Raw genomic sequence first — 21,883 nt, 5'->3', positions numbered from 1 at the left:
CCTGCCCCTACAAAGCCGCACCCCCCGATCACACCCGCACAGCACGCAGCAGCCTCCCCATCACTCCAGCCGAGCCCTCCCCAAAGCCCGCCGGTCTTCTTCCTGTGGGGCTGAGAGGGAAGGTCGCCGAGTGGAGGAAGACAGCCCGGAGCTGAAGCCTATACACGGCTGGCTGTAGGGACAGGAGAACCAAAGACTTTGGCGAGACCCTCCCCGCTGGGGCCAGCGCCCGGCTTCTCTCTTCGGCCCGGCGAACACAAAATGTCTGGAGGTGCCCTCAAACCTCCCTCTGTAGCCAGAGCCCTGTGCCCGCTGCACGCAGGGCCGTCAGCAGCCAATCCCTCTTTTTGCAAAAGCAAAGGGACAGGGAGGTGGTCAAGCAGCCCTAGGGCAAAGCCAGGGGAACCTCAGGCCCAGGGCTCCTCACTGTGCACTGACTCCCAGTCTGTACTGCCAGGATGCTCAGGAACACACAGGTGTCCAGATTCCCTGAGCGATCCCCAGACGGCTTGCAGGGGATGACTGGAACAAAAAAGTACTTGGACCTTCTCTGAGACAGCCAAGGATTGAGAGTGTTCCATGTACTGGTGGGATTGCAGTGGTAGCAGCACCTGAAAAGAATGGGAGATCAATTCTGTAAATAATCTGCCATCTGCAAAACTCTAATTGGAAAGGAACAGGACAGATTATGCAAATTTATGGCAAAGTATAGTTTAGCTCGTTCCTAAGATACATCTGTTAATTTGTCATACCAAACGTTAATCCTTTGATGGATCCCTGAATGATCCCCTAGGAAAGACTTGGGTACAAAACACAGTACCACCTTTAAAACAAACAAAATGATAGATTTACTGTAATCTGTCCTGCAAATGGTCAAACGGAGTACAGACATTAAATAAATCATGGAAAACAAAGGAAAACATCAGAAATCACAAATGAGACTCTTCTTCCATTATCCTAAAATGCTTTAGAAAATGACAGAAGAGCTGACCGCATGATTGTGAATCCAAATGAGCATTGGTTTGTCATGACAAATTATTGATTTCCTTCTTTTGGATAAAAGAAATCCCTGTTCAAACAGAAAGGAAATGGCAACTTGGAGCCTAATCCAAAGCCCAGTTACATCAACAGAAGTGCTATAAATGAATGACTGATGTTGAAAAAAAATCAAACATGAGCAAAACTAAAACGTGAGAAATGGCACAGTAGAGAAGGAGAACAGCTTTGCAGTCTCATTAAGAGATTATGTTGATAGAATTCAGCTTTTAGATGTTTGTTCTAAGCAGAGACAGCTATTAAAAACCACTTTATACATTATTTCTTTAAGGCAAGTTGTTTGTTTTCACCAATAGTCAGCAACACCTCTCCTTACAGTATCTTTGCCAGTATTAAAGCAGATCCTGATGCATGATCCATTCCCAGGTAACCTGGGGCCTCTGAACTCCTGGATCAGTAATACCTGCTGGTGACAGCTTGAAAGCCAATGAAGGCCCTACTGGTTTCCATCCACAGCTGTTCCTTGGTATCAGAAACAAAAGGAAAATAAAAGCATCTTCTCTACTTTAAATTCCTGTGTATAGATCTTTCCCCAGAGGTCTTCCCTTGGTTGACACACCTCTTTTCATTTTGTTGCCAGTCCATAGAAAGAGGAATATCAATAACAAAGGCAATGGAGCAGTCCTGGCTCCCTCTATCCAGCAAGGCAAGATCCTGCACACATTCAGAAACAAGGATCATAACACAGGTCTGGGTGAGGGATGTGACTAAGTCATTCACTGTGCATATTGTGACAGTCCCAACTGCTGCCTGACAGTACTGCTCTGCAAGCTGCTGCCACCAAAGGGACTCATTGCCAAGGAGGGAGCACCAACTGTCTCTAGTTTATAAACCTCACAATGACAAGCTTTAATGGCTTTGCCTATGTGATGTTAAAAATAATAATAATTATTAAAATTATTAGTTTAGGAAAGACTGGTTCAAAAAGTAAAATCTAAATAATACCAAGAAGAGAAAACCCAATGAAAAGCAGCAATTTACAGAAAAACAGTCATTACGTTGATGACTACTGAAGTTTAAGACCAGACAGGAGCACTGGGATTTCTAACCTAGTACTTTATGTTAACTGTAGGGCTTATCGGCATTAATTCTTGCATCTGGTCTGTAGTCCTTTTTTTCCTTAACATACAAATGTTGAATTAAAAATCAAAATTGATCTATTACAGCCATTGGGGAAATGTTCCAATGACTGCTTACAGTAATTTGTAAAAATTATAACTCTTCCTCTCCTTCAAATGCTGATCAGTCCTACATTGGCTTCTAAGGTTGTTTCAAGGAACTGCTGAACTCTTATTTTCTCCACATGAGTTTTAAGGGTGTGATGAAAGACATAGAGTAAACTCTCCCTAGAATGTCTTCCTGTAAGGCATCTTTTCCATCCCTTCAAATGTTCCCATAAATCTTTTTACTCCTTGAATTGTGAACTGTAGCTGCATCAGATATTTTTTCAGCAGAGGTCAGGCAAGGGTTAAATCACAGTTCCATCCTTACTGGGTACCCAGTCTTTCACCAGCTTGGGATTTCATTCAGCCTCCATGCTGCTGAGTCTGTCCGATGTGCAGCAGTGCTCATGCTGACTCTCACACCTCTCATCCTCCCTGAGCTCTCTTCAGGCCTGCTGCTCTCTAGGACAGGTTATTGTATCCCACATGGCCAACAATCTTTGTACCTAGATATTTATTACCCTACTTGGTCAAAACACACATAATTTACCTGCATGGAGCTTTCCAAACAACCCAGATCAGTCAGCACTCATCCCTTTAGTAGTTTATGCCTTTCTTCTTTAACCTAGTGACTCTATCAGTAATGAGTTTATATTGATGTACTGGATTAGCAAGATCTCACAGAGATCATTTCTTGGCCCCAGTCCTTTGGAACCTCTGCAGAATCAAATCAATTTCAGCAATGATTCCCAGTTTGTAATTATACTTAAGAACCTAGAATTTAGTCTGTGTCATACAGGCCATTTTGATTTTTGTAGCCTATTTGTTTACTGATATGTCACACAGCATTAAGGGTCTCCCAGACACAAGCAGTGTCATAGATACAATGGATAAAAAAAATCTGCAATTTTTTCCAATTTCTTCAGCCAGTCCAGTAAAAGAGACTATGGCTCCCCCATAAATTCTGGCTCATCTAACAGAAAGCAAATAAACAATAATATTAGCTTTACCAGTGAAAACTACAACAGTGCTTTAAAAAATATTATAAAATTAGTTTAACAATTTCTGATGCCAAATGGATTGCTGACTACATTTTTAAACAACCATTAAATTATTTTACAACTACTAATTGGCATTCACTATGAGGTCAGTGAGGTACTAACTTTTACAGGAGATGTTTCTTTCCCTGGGGACTGCACAGGATGGTACCATGCCAAGAGACCGGTATGGCAGAGGAAGTTGCAAGAACTCATTTCCTTTCTGTGGAAGTAAACAGAGTCCTACATACAAGATTTGCATTGCTTTCATCTTTAATCATTCATCCTAGCAGATGCATGAGCAGTAGTGCTCTGAGGAGCAGAACAGAATATTGCAATAATTAGATTTCATGTTATGAGAGAGCAAAACACATAAACATCCTTTGGCACAACTCTGAGTCTCCCTTAAACCTATCTTTCTGAAGCTGTGGAGTGAGCATATATGCTTTAAGTGGACTCTGGAGCAGGCTCAAAGATAATACCTACATTTAGAGGAACAGAAATGGGATTAAAAAGGCTTGAGGAGAGATTTCCAAAGAAAGTAATTGGATGCATAGTTAAGAAGGCCACAGTTGAAAGAAAGTGAAACTATCATTTGACAATTTTATTTAGAAGAACAGGGAATGAACAGACCCATTTGAAGAAAAGCAAGGTCTAGAGAATATAGACTATAAAGCTTATACTGTCTGTGTATCAAGAACACAGGAGAACATGTGTAACTGAATGTACAGAATGAAAAGAATAGAATGAAATGCTATGAGGAACTGCCACACAAGCTGAGCTGGAAAAATCCCCTGCTGTGTTGGCCCACTACATCTACAAGTTTAAAGTCACTTCAGGATTCCAGAAGCTCTCTAAAGATAAGTCTGTCTGTTAGCATTGCTGTGGATCATCTTACGACAGTGTATAAAAGCAAGCTTTAAATTGGTTTGTTTTGATAGTGAGCAGCACAGGTATGAGCAAAGCAAAGCTGAAGCCACAGTAAATAAGTTCAGAGAGAGCACAGTCACAATCAGTCCCCTTTGGGCTCATTTGGTAATCAGCCATGACTGTCTTAAAGAGGATTTTCATAAAACACATCTGGGCCATTTTAGTACAATGATGAAAAGATGGATGTGTGAGTTACTGCAGCAAAACCAAGCATGATGAAGCCAAGCAAGTGCAGTGTTTCTGTGCAGAGGTTCTAGATTAAAGAGCTTGGGATACATTTCTCTTAGATGACTTCATTTTCCCTATTTAAAAATCCTTCCCTGACCATTTTCATTGCTTTATACTATCCGAATATTTTATTACTGTTACAAATATATTAACAATGGCAGCATTATTTATAGGCACATGGCTCCTGATCTGTTGCATGTTGTGTTAAATGCTGTTAGTGAAGAGAGAGGGCTACAGCAGGGATTCCTTTTGTATTTAATATATGTGAGCCCAGGAAGGCTCGCAGTTACCAGGCACGGAAACTACAACCCAGGATAAAATATTTGGTGTCATCACTATGTGAAACTGTATGGATCTTTCAAGGTTAAAAGACATTTGGAAACTGGGAGCCTATTCCCCAGCTTCTGGTTACATAAACTACAAGTTGCAGGCAGAATCTTTCCAATACACATTTATCTATACAAGTATTATACTGCCAAGTGTCAGAGTGAACATCTACTAATTTAGTGACATGATAATGCAAATAGTAAAGAGTGTGGTTTCAGCATCCATTGCCTGCAGGCCAGCAGGGCTGGGCAAAGAGAACAGGACAAGAAAGGTGTAATTACCTCTTCAAGCAGTTTGGGTTTTCTTTTATTCATTGCTCCCAGAGGTAAGGAACAGAGGGGCTGCTAAGCAACATGGTACCTGACAGGGAAGTGAAAACGATTGAGATAACCAGTGAACGTAATTTCCTGCACTTATTTGATGAGGGTACAATCCAAAATGAAAAGAGAGAAATAGTTAGCAGGTAAAATCTACAAAACAGAAAAATCAAGCCTTTGAAAGAAGAGCTTGAGGTTAGGCCCATGCTGAAAGCCTCAAGAGACTATGGCATGTACATGTCTGTTTGCAAAATGGGAATATGATTATCCGTGCAGAAGTTGTTTCCTGAATCTGACTCTTAGCCACTGCTTAATATCCACGTAGACAAATGGTCAGCTTAGGCAGCCATGGCAGAGAGGTACTAAAAGTAATGAAAATATGTGGTTCATTTATATTAAAAGGATATGCTTGCCACTTTTGCCAGACTCGTTTGCTTTTTATGCTACTGAGTTCTTTGCTGAAGACAGTCTGCCTGGAAAAATTATGTCTGTGCAAATGATCTTAGAGAACTAGAATTGCTCAGCAGAGTCAGTTCGGAGCAGATGGACTCAGTGACATTTTAGAAGATAACAATGGGTGAGAGAAAGCTTCAGAGCAAGACCTGGAAATACTAGCACAAAAAAATCCAAAACAAAGCCAAAAGCCAACAACAGACTTAAGGGAAAAGGGTACAGGAAAACCGAGGTAAAAAGATGTCTGTAGACCATGGGAATGATTTGGCTGAAGGAAAATGACTGGATATGTGGAGTTAGGGACAGGAATCACACATCAGAAAAAAAAAGATTGAAAGTGGAACTCAAACAATCAAAAGATCCAGAAAGTCAATCTCCATGAAGTCCGCCCACACAGGTGATGAAAGTTTCATCAATTACTAACAAATCTAACTATTTGCCTCAGGAAGCTCCCAACTGTGTCTCAAATTAATTACAGAAAGGCTGAGGAATATAATGCAGTAATTACAGTTCGTTCAACCTTCTGAGCCCTTGTAACTGTTCATCTTTTTGACAGAGAGGAACGGGTGACAACATACAGGTGAGGCATACGTAATAATGAGCTCTTCAACTTTGGTAGAACACTAATAGTGAATATTTGGCTCAAAGAGCAAAACAAAACAGCTGTCCTCAAAAATGAAATTTATTGCAATCACAACTCACATGTGGTTTTGATGGTTCCATGACAATTTTTTGGAGTGTTTGGTTCCTAATAAAAAAATGTTGAAAAATCTTGTGTTTAGCCTTTCCTTTTCATTTTAGATTTCATTCGTTCAAACTTGTTATGCTCCCCACAGAAGGTTTGATAATTTTTATCTTAGCAGTTAACAATCATCTGTATGAAACAAAGATATGTTTGTAGAATTTTTTTAGTTTCCATATATTAAAATCTCAGGCTTTGCTTCCAATCAAGAATAACAACTCAGTAGAAAATGTATAACCCATTTTTTAGCACTTGATTTTAAAGAAAAATCAAGAGGAATGATCACAAAAAAAAAAAATTATAAAGGCAAGATTGAAAATAAAACAAGAAGTTGGTCCCATCTGAGCTGAAAGCTCTCTGAATAGACTTCAGTCTGCTTCCATAAATTAGAGATGTGGCACCATATATCCAGACAAATATAGGTTTCTTTCAAGTTTCTCTTTGAGATTTCAAGTTTCTAAGAGGCAAACTAAACTCTTCTACTACTAACTTTGTTCTCCTTGTTGATAGGAAAATAAACATATCAAGACTTCTTTGTATAAATATCCTTTTGCTGGAACTTACAAATTTTCTGTATTTTCTATTGTAAATTAAAATCTTGCAGCCCATGGAAAATTACAGGAAAAGACAAGTAAATGATCTCCACCATCTCTGCTGTGCTGCTTTGATCACCTTTCTCATAATTCAGCTGCCAAGTACTACCAGAGTTGAGGTGCTTGGTTAGTAATGGAGGTGAACTATTCTGTGATCTTCCTAGTGCAAATTTCACACACCTGAGATTCACCTCCCACCCTGGAAAAGACTGCAGACCAGCAGCTTTTCCTTCATGTCACCAGAAATTAAAAGAAAACACACAAAATAGCTTAAAGCATCACACCAGAATATCAGTTTTAAGTTAATAGATGTTTACCCCCATTGAGGTTCATTTCCTTCAGGATCTCTGCATAGCTACCTTTCCAATTTGATCATATTTAGCTGCCTCATTCCCAGGCTCTGCCTAAAAACCTTTTCCTTGCAACCAGTGGTGCTCTTACACTCCTGGTAGGGAGGCACTGGAGCTGGGATACAGGCACAGCCTAAAGAGGGTGCAGCAAAGCACAGAGGATGCTGCAGACATTCTACTACAGATAGTGGCTTGGGAATCAGGAGAGTCAGAGTGTGCCATGTCCCAGCATGATAGGATTGAGGTTAGGCTGCCACCACCCACCAGCCCAGCCCTCTGTCACCACTTGTGCCACAAAAAGCTGTTTGCTAGAGGCTGCAGCTGATGCAGAAGGAACAGGTTTGCAATGGGAAAGGCATAGGGAGAAATGAAAATTTGGCTTTTTCCTTTCATTTCACGTGCATCAGGTGTAATGATTACTAAGACTGTTTGGACAAAGAAACTTCATGCCACTGAGAGGTTCAGAAATGCTTGTGCTGTAAACAAAAGCAATAAACAACCTTTTGTAAGGAAAAATGGAGGATTTCCTAAAAGACAGGCCATAGAAAGCCCACTGAAATACAGTGGGAGATGGATAACAAAGGTATCTATTCTTTGAACTTCTCCTCTGGCAGAAATAATTTTGTCTGGATTTTTGGCATGAAAACAGACACATCTATTCCTCCACCTTCGTTTCTGTAGGGCTGTCCTTTTCCAAATCATTAAGAAGTGCATGCATAGTGTCTCACTAAGCAGTATCATGGCTTCCTAAACAATTCACGAAAAAGCCACTACACATTCTGAATTTAAAAAGCCAGTTCTGAGTAAGAAAAAAAGGAAAAACTTTGAACAAGTAAATCACTAGGAAAAACACATGACTTGGCCTCTAACTCCTATCATCATTCTGTTCACAGAGAAATGCATTACCTGTTACTGCTTCTGCTGGGAGATAACTATCATGAACACCAAAAAAGCATGTGCAGGCTGTGCTCAAGGGTTCATTTCTAAACTACTACAAGTACCTGGTGTTTGGCTACATCTTTATTTCACTTGTAAAAAATAAAGAAGCCACAAGGAGCAGCTGAGAATGCAAATCTTCAATAAGCATCTTAGTGTGGGAAAACTGAAATTTAGTTTGCTGTGGGGTTTGGTTTGGGTGTCATTTTGGTTTTGTTTTTACTTTGACACATGACCAGATTTCAAAAAGGGAGAACCTATTTTCCCTCAGAATAACCATGCTGGCTTCAAGGTGGGGGGCCCTTCAAGAGACTTCTCAATAATTTTTAGTTCATTGCAAACCTTGTCTCTTTATTGGATCAGAGCTGCATCAGTGTCCAAAGGCACGACCTGCTATTCAGCAAATTTTCCACTGGAATTTCAGCTCAGCTCAGAGAATACAACAATACCAAATAAGGAGGAGAGACTGAAACAGTGTCAAATTCAAGGCAAAGGAATTTAGATGGAAAAGGAAATAAAAGGTCCAGTCTTTAAGACAGGTTTGCCCTTGTATGCATATCTTGCCCACTGTATATGATAGGGCAATGGTCTTGCCAGAGCCATGGACAACTATTTTTAAAAAATGAAAGACAGAGAGCATCTGGCTCCCCAAATGTACATTGCTGTTTTGCCCAAAGGTTTGTTTTGGCAGGTTCTTTTAGACATCCTGCTCAAGTTACTCTCAGGAGCCATCACTTTGAAACATGGTGATACCTTCCACAAAGAAATTAAGCAGAAGGATCACCATCATAAAGGGCATCATGAGACAAAAATAGTCTCAATGAGAAATATAATAATTCTGTCGTCTTATGGAAGTGCATCATGTAGAAAACTCAAATGACTTTTGGTTATTAAAGCATCACAGTAATGCATTGTAGATACCAAATACCTGTTTGTATGACCAGAAAAAAAAAAATGAAATTAAAAAAAAAAAATGGAAACAACCACATAAATGAGCACTGGAAAAGGAAAAGCCTGCCATATTCTATTTCCTGTGCAACAATCATGGATCTTATCAAGTCATTGTATCTTTGTATAGACTCTTCTGTGTGATCACAGCAAAAATGTGGGACAAAGTACATCCTTCTATTCAGCTGATACAGGCTGAACAACACTGAAAAAAGGATTTTTTTTTTTAATAAGGAACAGATGGTCACCTTATTCAAGCAGCTGTTGGGGGGAAAATATTCACAATCAGGCATCAAAGGCTAAAAATGGTCAGATTCAGATGCACACCCTCCTGCTAAGCAGGGGTATCAGCATCCAGCCACTAACTGATGTAAGACAGCAGAAGAGAGTCGAGAGGGCTGGTCAGCTCTGCCTGCTGCTTTCGGAGGGATATGAGCCATCCTTGAAAATCCAAGCTGGTGCTGAGCAAATCCTCTGACTGTGCCTCAAGGTGGTTTTTGCTGTCCAAGTTTAATGTTAACAAGTAGAATTGCCAAAAAAGTAAAGAGATAAACACCATACAGCCTGCAAAAATTAAAATTTATTTATTTATTTATTTATTTATTTTAGGAGATTCTATTTTATCACTAGGTGGCATTGCTCTAAATCTTTCAGGGCCTCTCTCCTGAGCTCTTTACTGCATGGGTAATGCTCTAACAGCTGGTGAAATGCCCAGGTTTCACTGAGGTGGTACCAATCATGCTGGCTCAAAATGTGCAAAACACATCTGGCAATCTATACAGTAAGAGATTTATTCTGACTTCAGTCTCAACTCTTCTGTTTACTACTGTAGAAATAAACAGTCAATAACCAGATGTTCAGTTTCTCCAACTGAAAGCTTCAGCCTGCTTCAAAGCTTCTATAAAACAACCCCAGCATGCTCTGAGGTTCCAACCCTTCACAGTCACTCCCAGAAATCTTTCTACAAGGGACAACACAGTGGGTTGTAGCTCGTCTTCATGTGTCATACGACAGCTGTAAAGCCAGGGCTTTTTGTCAATTCTCTGCACTACTGGGGTGACTCATTGGCCTATGGAATTTGAAAAATATTTTTAAAAGTTGTTTGGTTGTTTTTTTGTTTTTTACATGAACTATTGAATTGTATGTGAAAGCCATTAATGGAAAGTCTAGCAGCACAAGAGGAGTAAAAAGCATGAAAATTTGCATTATCTCTGAACATGGCTAAAGTTTTCAAGAGTATGGAAATTATACAAGCCCTCAAACCTCCCTTTTCAAACAATCTTAACCAAATGTGTCCCTAATTCAATTTTGAAAACTACAGAAATCTTGTTCTTACTCCACCAACCAATTCTTAGGTACTGTGTCTGAGGCTTATCAATGTATAGTGGTACCATCCCAAGTAGGGTTTAAAGCTTCAAGGAGATAAAGTTTAACCAAGTCCAGAAATGCAATGCTGAAATCCCCTAGCTTGTAGTCACCTAAAGCATGGACTGGGTGAAAAGGCTGTTTATGCACTTCATATTCAGGAGTTACTGGATTAGAAATAAAGCAGGGTCTTGGAAAAGTGACTAGAGCCTAGAACTCCTCACTCTCAGCTGAAGACCTCAGGCACTAGATAAATCATGACTCTTCCACTTCTACATTTTCAAGAGGACAAGTGAGGACATTCAGCCCCTAACACAAGAAATTCCTGCATGTTTTCTATCTTAATCACCATTTCTTCAATTCCATTGCAAGATTGTCTCTCCCTTTCCAAGACAAACCCTTTAATAAAATGTACTCTGAAGCCTGGATGACACTTGTTTGCTTTACTGATTTCTCAGGCTGATTTGTATTTGCCTCTGTGTCAACAAACCAACTCCATTAAATCAGCAGCAATGACCCTTCCCATTTTCCTGAGCTACACCAAGAAGTCAGAACAGCACTGTGACCAGCAACGCTTCTGTTCAACAAATTTTATCCTACAAATGAAGTGATTTGGAACACTCAACATCACTGAGTTTTAGCAGAAATACATTCCAGCTTCTTTTAAACCATTTCAGGGCAAAAGCAGAGTTGTGTTCAGTAGAAGAAAACAAGACAGTCAAAGCAAAAGGAGCTATTTTCACTTTCAATACTCCACAGAGTTAATTTCCAAAAGTGAGAGAATTTATATAAAACAGCCTTTATTTCCTTTACATGCTTCATTATGTGCCGTCTCACTCCAACAAGCATGCACACAAGCATCTCCAGCTCTGAGGAGCAAGACATAGCCTCACAGATGGGGGTCAGGAGGCTTTCCCCACTGTCCAAGCCCGTACAGCCTGAGCTTCATTCACTAGGTTCTCCAACAATTGCCTCAAGTCTTTGTAACTGGGCAGGTGGAACTGGTCAATCAGATTGATAACACTCATCCTTCCAAGGCACTTGAGTTCCAGGGATAAAAATAGCTTAGCGCTAATGGTAACTATTGTCTTTAATCTACAAAGGCCTTGAGATACTGGGATAAAAAAGGGAATAAAAGTTTCAACTCTTTAACTGAATCTGTTTAGAAGCAGTTTGGATAAAAATCGGTGAACTTTCCTTATTCTGGTGCTCATGAAAATGTATGTGAATCAGTTTCTGGACACTTTAGAAGCAGGAGAAAGAACTGTGTGCAGTTCTTTCTGGTCAGGTGCATGGCACAATGCCAGTGTGCTCCTTGCCTGAGAGACACCATTGATGTCCTGATACAACAGTCCTCCTTCTCTCCCTTCTCTACTGAAACAAAGTCCTTGATAGGTACAAGCTGGAAAACAGCCCCTCCTTCAGGAAGGGTATAGGGTTTTATTTGTTTGGGGATTTTTCTGTTGTTTTTCCCTTCCATCCAATCACGTAAATGAGAGCCACTGATTAACATCTCATTTCCACTCCTGCTACCTTGCAATGACCATTTCTTCCTGAAGTAGCTCAGTACAAACCAGGACCAGTATCATTCATTTGTTTGTGCTTTGAAAATCACACATTGAATCACTGTGGTTGAGGGGTGACTATCACAGCTTGGCACTGTATAGACATGGGTTAAGCATACTCATTATACCATTGGGGGATAATTAAACAGCCTGTTAATAATCTCAAAACTGAATGGTGATTGCTAGTAATATATTAGTCATCTTAATAAAAGACATATCCATGATAAATGATGGGCCTGACAAAAGGATTTAAAAAAGAAAACCTTTGTGGTGATTGCAAGCCCTCAAAGAGAAGTGGTTAAAACACATGAATTCAGAGACTGAATTCCCTCAATTCCAATGTGACATTCACCTACAAAATGGGGACATTTATATAATTCACGGATATCTAATTTAATCAGGCACACTTGCATTAAAGTTTATGAGGAAACACAAAGTGCCACATTTGTTCTCTCCAGAAGCAACTGACTGAAGCCTAGAAGGATTCTAATTTTTTGGCAGAGAAACAATCTTTTCCTTCTCAAGAACATCGCATTCTTATTTATCCTTGGCTTCTCCAGCTGCCTGTTTAAGGTCTGGCATTTCTCTTCTCAGCAAGAGATTCCATTCATTTCTGCAGCATCCCTCACGGGAGTCTCAACAGGGCTGAGCACTGAAAGGAAAGGTCACCAGACAATCAAAGCAGGAGTGGGCTGGGAGCTGGCACTCATGGCACTCACAACAGCAGGAGAGGGATGGCTTGTGCTTCAGACACATGGGCTTATTGCAGCTGTCTTGACCTCCAAGGATTTGGCTGAGATGTCAGATCTGAATTTCTTTTATTGAATGTACAAAGTGAAGTCAAGCAAATACTAGGGGGGAGAATGATTTCTGGAAAGAAGTCATAAAAAAAATCACACAAACTACTCACATATGTCTAAAGGAAATTGTATCTTAAAATCAGTGTTTGTTGCAAGGTTAAAGAGCATCTGAAATTGAAGTATTTATTAACTATTTTTCTGATGATAGTCCTTGGTAATTATTAGTTACCTAACATTTCTGACAAAAGCAGGGTTTCTCTGTAATCAAGAATTTCATGAGTTACACTGGGAGTATTTGGAATAACATAAATAATTCTGGTCACTCAGATTCAAGAAAGATTGAGATTGTGGCAGGTACTAAAAAAACACAATGAAGACAGTCATGGGAACCAAGAGTCACCCCAAACACTGCAAAGTCCAACTGGGTTTTTTTCCAACCAACCAAAACAGAAAAGAAGGGATAAGGCTGCTCTGAAAAACACAGTCACAGAATCACACATCTAAGGGAAAGCACTGACAAAGTAGGGGCATTTAAGACTAGGTGCATTATTGTTATAAAAACATATCCCTCTGGGAGGGTAACACCTGTACCTTTTGTATTTAACGTTACCAGTTCTTATTAAATTAAACCAAGGATGACTCAGGGCAAAAATCCAAAAATATATAGCAAGAATATCTTGACCTGACCTTCTCTACAAAACAGTACAGAAGACCATGATCCAAACACGACAGCTCAGGTCCTAGTTGTACATTGAGGGTCTCATCAGGAAAGGATGGAGGTCTCAGAGCCTCTGTAAAGAAGAAACTGAGCTGCAGCTCCCCATCAGAACTGCCTGGGATCTGTCAGGATCCATGAGCTGCTCCTCTCCTTTCTCAGAGCCCAGGGGTGTCCAGAGGATACAATAATTTTAAGGCCTCAAGAAGCTTCAGCCCTGCTCACATTAGGATGTAGCAAGGTTAATTTCACCCTGCCAGATGGCCCCTGCATGCTGCCCAGGAAAATGTAGAGATGGAATTAATAAAAAAAAAAGTGGCAAAAGTGCCCAAAGAAAGAATATATGAAAGTGAGGGAAAGGAAAAGAGAGGAAAAATGGCAATGGAAATGCAGAAGAGGATGAAGTAGGCAAAGAAGTGAAAGATTGATAAACCAAGGAAAATGTAGAAAAGAAAAAGTTTGGAAAGAGACACATAAAGAAGAGATGGGGCCAAAATATGTGCAAAACCCATGCGAGAAATCCACTGTGAAAAACTGCTATGGAAGATTGAAAAACTGAGCAAACGTGTGAATGAGATGCCTATTTCTGTCATGGCAAACAAGAAGCCTCCTGTCTGCCTCCTTCCAGTCAGTCTCCCTGCAACAGCTTCCATTTCTGGTACAGCTGCCCAGTAGCTTAAATGTTCATCTTCCTATGTATTGATTCTAATGTTTGACATAGTATCTCACAAAGCACCTAACAGCAGCTCTAAATAATCAGCTAATTCAGTCTCTGTACATCTGTAAGGGCTGAAATGCAGCACCTTTTCAGCACAGCATCATCACAGTATGCCCTCAAGACTCTGCAAACAAATCCAACTGGTGAACAGTTATTAATTTATCATACAGTTCCCCAGAGCCACAGTAAGGTTCAATCCACCTACTAGATTCACCACACAAATTCCTCAGAGGTGACTTGAATTACATTTAGTCTTTGCTGGAATGTGAAAATGTTGAGGTGTGAGATGCTTCCATCCCTTAAAATAAAACTAAATCACTTCATTCATGGAAAAGGAAAGGTGCTGCTTCAGCTCCATCAGACAACACAACTTCTGCTGAGGTTAACAGAAATGTCACTGAAGCAATGGAGGCAGAACAGTTTGCAATTCTGCACTGTTTTTATTTGGTAGTAATCACCTCAGACACACAGACTGTGCCCCAGAGTGTGCTTGCACACAGCTCTGCTGGTTCTCCAGTGGGACTGTTTATGTGAACAGAATTTGGCACTAGCTATCTTAGGTATAAAGCTACAAATTTACTGCTCATAAGCTTTCTTTTTATTTATTTACTACTCATAAGCTTTCTTTTTATTTGCTTCTGGCTTCCAAAAGTTGCCAAAAAGCAGAAAGAAACGATACCTTCTTTTGTGAAATGCCAGAAAAGTGGTAGTCCTCCCAGCTGCAGAGCTGTAAAAAGATTATCAGTGTTGGACATATTCTTTCTGACTGTATTTTTACAGGAGGAAATCAGTGCCAGTATGTACAATTCCAGGTCACTTCCTCAAAGATGGTAGTTGAAAGCAAGTTGGGTTTTTTTTTAAACACACAAAAATCCTCAGGAGAACAGAGCTTCTTTTATAAGAGAAGCTGTCCCTCTCTCCTGAAAGTCCATTCAGACCAAATCATCCCTGGGGTATCTGCAACCATCCATTTGCACACACTATGCCCTCTTCCAGCAGTCATCCCTCTAACGCTATTCCATGGCTCAGGAAACACCATCAACACTCAGGTGTCTCCTCCTAGGAAACCTTTAATCTAGTGCAGCTGTAGTCTCTAATCTGTTAGTACTTTGTTAATTTGTTGCTCAGGATTACAGACATCCCCAAGCCCCAACTACCTCTGTGTGATGCACACTCTGCTGCTTATATTGGAAGGGCAACTAGAACCTGTTTCAGAAACAGCTGTCTGAAATGGAGGATGACATATCAGACATATCTGCAGACACAAATGCTACAGTATTCCTTAGCTCTTCCTTGGGCTGAGATAGCATCAGCAATGCCTTCATCCAAGGACGTATGGAAAGGAGACTATAGAATTTTGAAATTTGGCTTGCTATTTTTGCAACAGAACTAACACAATGACAAACAAAATTAATGTATGTACCTCATAAAAACAACGTAGCATTTCGAAAAGTTTTAAAAATTATATAGAGAATTTCTGTCCTTCTCAATTAATCTCAATCATGAAAAATTTAGAAAAAGTACTTAATAGAATTAGGTTCCCTAATGCACTATGGTACACAAGCGACTTGTCTTTGCAGAGGACCAAGGATATCAGTGACAGCAAAAATACTCTCTAAGTTCTGAAATGGTTTTATTGGAATAATTTAGTTTAGAAACCAGAGCACATACTTCTGCAGAGATGGAATAGATACAGTGAGCAGGTAAAGTCTTTTTACCTTGAAACACACTATGTCCTCATTTCTAAGTGATCTTTCAGTCTTACAGTTCACTTACTTGCCTTTTCCCCTCTGGCACTGCAGAGCAAAGAGCAGGCTTCTAAAAACATTGTGTCCCAATGTTAATAGCAAGAAAAACATCATGGGTATGGGATAGGATGCTGACAGTAAGTGTTCAAATCTGAGTTTAAGGCCCCCAAACAGATTAAATTTACCACTGATTTTGGCTCCAGAATTCCTTATATTGGTCATTTAAGTGCTATGCTGCACTCAAACATGCAACTAACGCTTGGGGCTTTTAAGAAACATTTCTCAGAAGAGGTCCCATGAGTAAGGAAGGAAGCTGACTCCAGAACTCAAGGCACAGTCAGAATTAATATCCAAGGGAGAGCTGAGACCACTAGTGGCTCCACCATGTGACTGTGTGGCAGTATCAGACATGTCATGCACCATTAAGGCCCTGGTTATATAAGAATGGTTAATGGCATGTGAAATGCTAGAAAAGAAAGTGCAAAACTTCATGCCAAGGAAAAAAAAGGCCAATAATTTCAGTTGCCTTTAATGTTTCATGCCATAGAAATTGAGACCTTGCACACAGCAGGAGGTATTTGACATTTTCCTCTTCGGAGATTAGCACTTGCAGGTATTGATTTAAACCAGGATTTCTGCCATGACTACCATTTTTATGAAGGGCACAATAAGAGAGATTAGCAAGAAATTGCCAGGCACACCATCCTTAATCAGCTGCAAACTGTTTTCATCCTAAATCTGCAGGTTTGTCAATAAAAGCAAAATGCACGTAAGTACGTGAGGTAGCAGGAAAGGAGCATTCAGCCTAAGAGAATACAAATAGCCACTGAGGAAGATACCATGGGAGAGTTTTTTTTCCTTTTCTTTTTAACCTGCAATAGATTCACAATTCATGCTCCCCTTAAGTCTTATTATTTGGTTTATGTTAAAGCTCCTTCTCAAACACCAAGTTCTTCCCACACCCTTTATAGGACATGGGGTCCATCTGAGTGTGTCAGAAGCCCTTGCTTGGACACAGTCTCAAGTAATATGCATCGCTTTTTTAGCCCACAAATCTTCCTTTGGAAAAAAAATAGATTTAAAACCACAATATATGAGGAAAAACCCACCCAGATCTGTGTGAATGCAACCTGTGGACTCAATACACCATTAAGGATTTTCTTTAGCACAAATACAAATAAAAGCCTTGCTCCTTTTGATTTTCAGAAAGAGTTCAGCACATACTTTGTTCTCACTGAAATTTTCACAGGTGCCTTTCAACATGCCTTTCCCATCTAATCAGTTCTGAAAATCCAATGTTTGCCTACTTGGCAGTTGTGGAAACATATGCTACAGCTAGGTGTATTTTAATAACAAGGGATAAAAATTGCAGGGAAAATATATTGCAGGGAAAATATATTACAATTTCTCTCTCTCTTCTAGTTATCCAACGTCTAAATTAAAAGCAGGAAAATATGTGCCTCATTCACTGTGCAGGTCTGCTTGGAAATTGTTTAGCCTGTACCATGAGATTTAAATTATTAATTACAAAGCACCAGAGGTTCTTGCCACTTAATAAAATGGTTTAATATTTACAAGAATTATATTTTCCTTGATAAAGTTTAATTGGTATAGCTGTATATCAATGGTGCCCTGCTAGGATAGTTCTGTTTCAGTTAAGGTTAGGATCAGACAACAAGTAGAGCAAGTTTTGTTCACTTTCTGCCTGCTTGAGTAAAGTACAGTGCCAGTCCCTATGAGGTACAATTGATGTCCTGAATGCTAAAAACTTCTGGTATCTCTTCTGCTCTATACACAACCAATAAAAATTTCACAACTGCCTATACCAAAAAATTTCACCACAAATATTTTGAAGCAGCTGTCTATCACTCATACTATCTTTTGAGCTAATGTTTTATTGATACAAAGACCATTGAAATGTCACCTGTTGCAAAAGGAAAGCAATGGAGCCAGGAAAGTACGGGAGCTGTCCATGGTGCACAGGGATCATCATGTGTGCAGACACACTGTCTAAACTGGGCTTGCCGCATTTCTTCAGTGTCTGAACAGATCCCAGAGCAGTTCCTCCTGTAAGCAGCCAGGTTTGGAGCTAGATTTCCTTTCATCCTGTGGTCAAAAGTTACAGAGGCCAGGCTATGCTGGGCTCCTTTTGTCACAGAAATTGAGGAACAAGAGAAAAGAGGAAGGGCTGGGACAGACCTGGAGCCTTAGAGGGCTGCTCCAAAGGGAATCCCAGGGGTGAGGCACAGTCACAACCTGTCTTCTACCCCAAACAGCCATTTTGCACCTGGGATCAGCAGCAACCAGCTTGAGCTCTGTTGTGGTTTCACCTCAGCCAGCAGCTATGCCCCAGGCAGCTGCTCACTCACTATCCCACTAGCAGGATCTGGGAGAGAAGGGGAAAGGTAAAAGCTGGGGAACTCGTGGTTTAAGATAAAAACAGTTGAACAGGGAAAGCAAAAGCTGCACATGCAAGCAAAGCAAAACAAGGAATTAATCTGCTGTTTCCCATAGGCAGGCAGATGTTGAGCCATCTCCATCACATGTTACAGTTCTTTGAGAAGACAAACATCATCACTCCAAACATCCTCCCCCTCCTCCTTCTTTCCTCCCCTTTATATACTGAGCATGATGCCATACAGTAGGGAAAATCTCTTTTGGCTCTGTATAAGCCTCGCTCAGCAATAACTAAACCATTTCTATATTATCAGCCCCATGTTCAGCAAAAATCCAAAATACAACCCCATGCCAGCCACTGTGAAGAAAGTTAATTCTACCCCAGCCAAACCCAGCACAACTTCCCAAGCCTCTGGCACAAAAGTAAATAGGGGGAATGCTTTGCTCTATGGATTTTTAAAGATTTTCTCTATAATCTATAATTTGAGAGAACTGCACCTGTCCAGTGACAAGTGCTCAAAGGAACAATGTCAAAATGCACCACACCTCCATGGACCACTGGAGCCAATTTATGATGGCTGAGGATCCGGCCCAGGCTGCTTCCCTCATTTCCCTGCTACTCAATCCGTAATCAAAATATTACCAGAGGCTTATCTTATGAAATATTAATACTATTCTCATTCAGTGCTAAGACTGGGCTAAGGGATGGCAATACAGGAAATCAGCTCAGTAACTCAACTCAGAGTTTCATAGCTCTCTGGAACTATCCTGGTAATAATAAATGTTTTCAGGTATGCTCATGGCTGATGCATTTAAAACAGCATCCAGCAAACATGAGATTTACCTCTCTGTACACAGTGGGTCTAACAAAATTGCAGTGATCTAATCAACCAGTCAGAAAATAACTTCAGTTCTTTTATAAACATGTATTTTTTAAGCAGGGGTACACAGCCAGCTCAGGAAGAACTCATTAAATGTTGTAAACATTGAATAAAGCATAACTCAATATAATTATCAAAGTAGAAAATAAGGACTATGTTGTGCCCAAAGAAAACCAAAAGCTTCTGGAAGAGAATGAACAAAACAAAAAAAAAAAAAACCATATTTTTTGTTTATTTAGTAGGGCTGTGCTGTTAGTTAAAACACATTTTAAAATACTAGACTGGATTTTGAAAACAGGCTAATATAGCTAACCTGCCAGACCATATCCTCTCTAGAGACTTAATCTACAGAAAGCTCAAGGTCTCATTTTCTTCATTAAGAGATAGATCAGCTCTAATTTTTATATGAAAGTTGTTCAAATCCTTCTTTGAAAGAAAATTCCTGTATTACCAAGCCTCTTCCTGGACCATATTTAATATTTTCTTCATCTCTTCCTACTATCAAATCGTTTCTATGGACTAAGACAGAGTAAATTCTATAAAGTTTGCTTATAGTATAAATACACTAGGTCTTGTGATGGGAAAAGATATAGTTCATAGATTTCTTTTTCTCCAAAATCTCCCCTAAATAATATTTTGCAAAGAATTACTGGCAGCTTTGTACATCTCCAATAACTGTCTCTCACCTGTAGGACTGTCTCCTTTTATAGGGCTGCTTTCCTTCGCTTTGCTTTCCAAGTAAACAAACTCACCTGACACCTAATTCATCATCCACTAATGGGGTAGAATGTGAACGTGATTGCACTCCTGATTTCTTATGCTTTTTGTCAGACACTATTCAGAGGTTGAAGGCAACACTTTTTCAAGGGCCAAATAGCAGCAAAATTGTCAGCCCTCAGTGATTTACAGTACTTTAGAAATCGTCCTTGCTTTTGCCTTGCCCACTCACATAACAGTTGCCTGGCACCTGTGATCAGCTACACATTTGTACTCCCTTGACAGAAGCATTGATTTAGAGTTGAACATCAAAAGCCTCAAGTCATGAAAACAGCAAGTCTAATAAGGGAAAAGTTGAACTGTAGTTTTGATTACAGCTGGTCAGAAATATTTTAAGAAAAAAAAATCCTAACAAAATTGAAAGATCAAAGACATTTGGGGTTGGAAGGGGGAAATATTCCACCTCCATAGAGCTACATGCTATGAAACAGAAAAGAAAACTGGACAGCATACTGAGGAACTACAGAAAACACCCAGAAGGATCCCCAAAAGTACTGCCCTTTGAGTCCTCACTCTCTAATAGCCAGCTATCAGTACTGACACAAATGAATCTTCCACAACCAGAGAACATCCAAACATTTTGATCCTCGAACTTGCCACAACAATTTTCAGTTAATATACCCCCAGACCAGAGAAGCCATCAATGAGATACTAATTTGTTGTGCTGCTTGAGTTATAGCTCCTGGCCAGGCAAACTAAAAGGTCCTCTATCACCAAAACGGGTTTGTTACACTTAATTGTGTGTCCTTCTCTGAGTCATCAAAACATTCGATGTCTCTGAACAACATCAAAATATCCAAGTCAGGCAGGAAAGGCTAACAAAAAAATCAGAAAGCTGAATGCTGGCTCACAATGCCTACATGATTAAAGATAATTAGAGATTGAGCAAAAAAGCCCTAGAGTCAGTGATATTGATGTTGTGCCGAAAGGTGTATCTAGGGAGATGCTCAAACTGCTTCCACATGGGACTCTTGTTCCTTTCTCACTACGGGACATGAAGCAATTAACCTACAGCCTGTGTGCCTTGGCCAGCCCAAGAAAGGAGGGAGAAGATAAGCAGAAAGTTTGTCATACTCAAAATTTATGACATCTGAGGTTTGTCAAGGAAGCCAATTCCAGCAGAGCAAGTTTTAAGGCAAAACACAAGGCTGAGAATCAGAACAATGGGATTTTGCTCCTATACTGGTCCATGGAGAAAAAAAGACATTTTATGTCAACTCTAAGCCCGGATATACCACCATACCAGAGCAAAACATATTGAATTTAAAGCTAACCTGATCAAGGCTTTGCTGTCCCTCTCTAAGGCCAAAGAATTCTATGACATTTGGAAATGGCAGCTAGTTACACACCATGCATTTTTCAGTAGCATCTGTTTCAAATTGGTATCATTACATGAATGATACTCATTACTTGTGGAGAGGTTTGCCTGGTCTGGTCTGTTATTTTTCCCTTTACAAATGACTGTATAGCATACAGCTCTGACTAGCATACATTTATGAACCCGAGTGTCAGTCTGCTGCTATTTTCACAGGAAAACTGCCATTACAAAAAACCCCAGCACATGTCCTTATGTCACTTACCTTCACAAGACAATTGATTCCATGGAGCAAACATCAGCAGCTACATTATCTAATAATGAGAAGACTGTACTGGATAAATAATGAAAAACTAATCTGTGTGTGAGATGAAAGAGATGGAAAGAAATTAATCTTTGCATCTCCTCTTCAGAACATCAAATCTGACTAATGAAAGATCTTATAACTACACACATAGATAGCATTTGTTTTATGAGATCATGTAAATGCGCCCAAAAGCACTAGAAGAGTGAGTTTACCAT

Source organism: Lichenostomus cassidix, chromosome 3, assembly GCF_008360975.1.
Source record: "Lichenostomus cassidix isolate B80296 chromosome 3, HeHo_3.0, whole genome shotgun sequence".
NCBI lineage: Eukaryota > Metazoa > Chordata > Aves > Passeriformes > Meliphagidae > Lichenostomus > Lichenostomus cassidix.
Note: the sequence above shows the minus strand (reverse complement) of the source record.